The following is a 4,508-nucleotide window of genomic DNA, read 5'->3' as shown; positions in this document are numbered from 1 at the left end:
CCTTGCCTGCCCTAAGGAACCACTCATTTGGTTCCTTTCACTGTAGCCTGTTTGAATTTTCAAGAGTGTTGTTTAACCAAATTCACTATGTATTACTTTTTGTTTGGCTTCTTACACTCAGCATAATTATTCTGAGATTGGTTTATGTTGTGTGTATCAATAGTCCATTCCTTTTTATTGTTGAATAATATTCCATTGCACAGATATGCCACAGTCTGTGTATTCATTCACCTTTAATGGTATTTGTATTGTTTCCAGGTTTTAGCTATTGTAAATAGAGCTGTTGTAAACATTTGTGTACAGGTTAGCAGAACAAAAAGACAAGCCACAGCTGAGGAGAAAATAATTGCAGAGCATGGGTATCTGAAAAAGATACTTGTATCCAGAACATATGAGGAATCCTTAAAACTCAATATTGGGAAGAGACACAAATCAACAAAGAAAGAGGAGAAAAAAGATTTGAACAGATACTTTGTAAAAGAAGAGATGGCAATACCAAAGACACACGTGAAAATTTGCTAGTAACTTTGGTCAATTGGGAAAATTAAAATCAAAATGAGGTATCACCATTAGGGCATGGGCTAGTGCAGGTGCGTTTTGAGAATGATTTCTCGGCTCGGCGCCTGTCGCTTAAGTGGCTAAGGAGCCAGCCACATACACCTAAGGTGGCGGGTTCGAATCCAGCCTGGGCCCGCCAAACAACAATGACGGCTGCAACCAAAAAATGGCCAGGTGTTGTGGTGGGTGCCTGTGGTCCCAGCTACTTGGGAGGCGGAGGCAGGAGACTTGCTTGAGCCCAGGAGTTGGAGGTTGCTGTGAGCTGTGAGGCCACAGCACTCTACCCAGGGGGACAGCTTGAGGCTCTGTCTCAAAAAAAAAAAGAATGATTTCTCCAAAGATCAGTAGAAAGAAGAAAAAGTTTATTTTACTGTATTCTCTCAGAGAGAAAAAAGGGTGGGGAGAGGAGGAGGAGAGTGATGGCATAATAGCCAAAAGGAGGAAGAGGAGAATGCCGACCCTGAGCCAGAGATGCTGGGGGTTTTATAGGGAATTGGAAAGGGAAATAAAGGCCTAATGTTGTCAATTAGTAACAGTAGTGACTGTGAAGCAGCATGTCTGTTTTTTCCATTTTTTGATCCTCTTCTCTATGAGTCTACCTTATCAGAGTGCTTGTAATCCGCTCTGACAGGAACCTGGGGTTCATACTCCTTAGGGGTCTTCAAGGATCATTCACAATCGCCAAGATGTGGAAGCAACCCAAGTGCCCATCAACCTGTGAATGGATTGACAAACTGTGGTGGTGTACATATACCATGGAGTACTATTCAGCCACCAGCAAAGGTGGGGACTTTACCTCTTCTGTGTTTACCTGGATGGAGCTGAAATTTGTTCTTCTTACTCAAGTATCAAAAGAATGGAAAAACAAGTATCAATGTACTCAATACTAATATGAAGCCAATGTATAAACAACTATATAAAGAATAAAAAGGCCCACAGGAAAGAAAATCAAAGTCTAGTGAGGGGGAGGAGGGAGAGTGATTGGCAGGATCTCATCTAATGCGCTCAATGTGAGAGTGTTCAGCGCCACCCCCTGGGTGAAGGGCTCAACTACTACTTGAACTTCACCTTAGAAATGAAACAATGTATTCTAAGCATTTGTACCCTCATATTAATCTGAAATTTTAAAAAAATTAAGGTAATACAAAATATATGTTTAAATAAAATTCTCTAAGATGAAAGAAAAAGAAAAGGTTGTCTTATCTGGCTTTGTGGGAATGTGGTCAGCAGATGCTGAAGAGGGGGTCTGGCAGATGCTGTGGGGCTACAGGCCCACTTCTGTTTGTTCAGTATTTTTGCAGTTCTGCAAGACAAGCTTATAAAACAAGTTAAACCCCTAAGTGATCAAGAAAGAAGCAAATACAGGCTCTAACACACCAGTGTGTGCAAGGATGTGTTTAATGCTGTCCTTTCAATACTACACACCTATTAAAAAACAGTTTTGAAGTTTCTTAAGAAGTTAAACATACACTTACATAGGATCAAGCTATTCTACTTCTAGGCATTTACTCAAACTGAATTTTCTTTCTGATTATTCAGCCTTTTCTTTTACTGGAGTGTAATTGTAAACCCTTTGAGTTTAGAGACACTGTTTTTTAAGTCTTGTTTTATCTGATCATTTTATTTACTGTGTATATTCCTAGTGTTAAAGCAAAATAAGCAGGAAGCCATTAGCCTGGGGTTGTTCCAGCCATTAGCCTGGAACACTCATGCAACCAAATCAAAACTTACAGGCATCCCTTGTAATAGACTAATTTTGAATTGAGTTTCAGCCAATCACAGCCAGCCAACTAACCATTCGACTATATAACTAGGGACCAGCTGTTGAAGTAACACCCAAATAAGACAATGCCTGGCTTTAGACAGGTGATTAATTTCTTAACTTCACTTTTATAGGGTAAAGATTTACCCTATATATGGCACAACATCTTTTTGGGGGACAATTGTCGTCTACCAAAATTTGCTTTTTTTCTAGACGTAGTTATCTGTATTTCTACAAAACCATCCTATGGAAAAGATAACAAGGGCTGCCAGGCTGTCTCCCATGGACTTTTTAGTTGCAATTATACAAAGACATGATTTTTATCCACTTTTTTTCAGTTAACACACACAAGATGATTCTCAAATAGTCATTTTTTTGTTTCAAAGTCTTTTACACGTCATTTTTCATTGCTGTATGATTGTCCACCATGGGATAGTACCACAGTTGTCTTACGGCTGATGACTTAGTTTTTTTTACATGGAATGGGGGTGGTTTGGGAATATTTGATGGCAGATATCTTTAGAATAAATCTTTTTGTTATTAATGGATATTATTTAATTGCTCTTTGGAAAAGTTTCCAAGAGGGTTGTACCTTCTTCTATCCCCCAGAAATGCATGGGTGTTTTTCAGCAAATGAAATTGCTATCAGAAAGTCATTTGATTCTGAGTCAAGGATGTGATTGTGTGAAGGGATAGGCTAGAACGGATGGTTATTTATTTGGTCCCTGACACTAGCTAAAGATCTTCTTCCTGCTATGTGCATTTTATTTTCACTATTTGCTTATTAAATAAAGCAGAAGTTTAAACATAGCAAAAGACTAATGATTCTTTGCTACAGTTGATGTTCTGCAGGAGTTATAAGCGCTGATTAAGGATCAAAAGAATCGTGCCATTCTGTGCTCTAATTTTTGCATCAAAGCTTTCATTTGGCTCTCAAACACTCTTAATGATATGAAAGTGTGACAAGCGATATCCTGATTAATTTATTTTCTCTGGTTTATGCTTTTTTGCTGCTTGCAACATTGCTGTAAGAATCTCCTGAAAAGTGAATTTGAAGGGATTTGATGCCCATCTTGCAGTTAAGCAAAACCACCGAATTCCTAATTTAAGATTTGCCATCATCCTAGTTACGTGGTTTTTCAGATCTGTGGCAAGAGAACTCCAATAGGCCCAGATAAAATGGCTGTTATCCATACAGTTTGGGATTCAAACTCTGAATAGAAAAAAGAAGACATAATAAGAAATGCACTTAATACCAATATATTATATGTTTCAAAATTACTAAAAGAGTGGATTTTAAGTGTTCTCACCACAAAGAAATGGTAAATAAGGAGGTCATGGATATGTTAATTAGCCTTATTTGCCTATTCTATAGTGTATGCATGTAATCAAAACATCACATTTTATTCCATAAATATATACAATTATCATTTCTTCAATTAATAAAAATTAAAAAAAGACAGGACATAAGAAATGTAATAGGAGAAAGCAAATGTCAACTTTTCGCCTTTTCTTGTCAACACGCTGTTGGCTTTTCCATTTCTGAGGGGATTCATCTTTCCTTTGTCTTATTAGGGGTATCTGGCTGGCCAGCTACCTAACCTAATCTATCATCTATAACAGTTATAGGTATCAATTGATTGCCTCTCAGTTCTAAATCTGCTGCTCTTTGTCCTGCTTTGTGATTCTGAGGCTGGACTCTATAAACATTTCACCTTTGAGAGCTGGTTCAGTGCTAAGTTTTATTGGTAGAGAAACTAGGAGACAGGCAGGCACAGCAAAAATGGGCTTCTCCTGGGTGCTTTTCTCCTTCTCCTTCTGCTGCACAGCGGTCAGCGATGAGTGTGAAGTACAGTTTGCCTCAATTTGCATGAGATTCTCCATCATCTCAGTAGGAAGCTTCCTGCAGACCAGATACAATCTATTGGCACCCAGTGGGCAGCTTTCTGTGGACCTGCGGCACTTGGTGAAATCACCAACATCCCAATATGTGTCGTCCTGCAGTCCCGCTCTGGCCCACAGAGTCAAAGCAAAGTTCTCTGCTATTCCTCAGGTTGCAGTTAAACCCCTTCACTAAGGTCTACATCTCAGCCTCTGGGGTGAGCTAGTGCTCTCTCAATTTTTAGTTCCTTCCTTAAATATTCTTTTTCACCTTGGGAGTATAACTGCTCCAAACATTTGCTGTGAG

Source organism: Otolemur garnettii, unplaced genomic scaffold, assembly GCF_000181295.1.
Source record: "Otolemur garnettii isolate 467f Iridium unplaced genomic scaffold, OtoGar3 scaffold00006, whole genome shotgun sequence".
Classification (NCBI taxonomy): domain Eukaryota; kingdom Metazoa; phylum Chordata; class Mammalia; order Primates; family Galagidae; genus Otolemur; species Otolemur garnettii.
The sequence above is the reverse complement of the archived record's forward strand: the minus strand, read 5'-3'. Positions refer to the sequence as shown.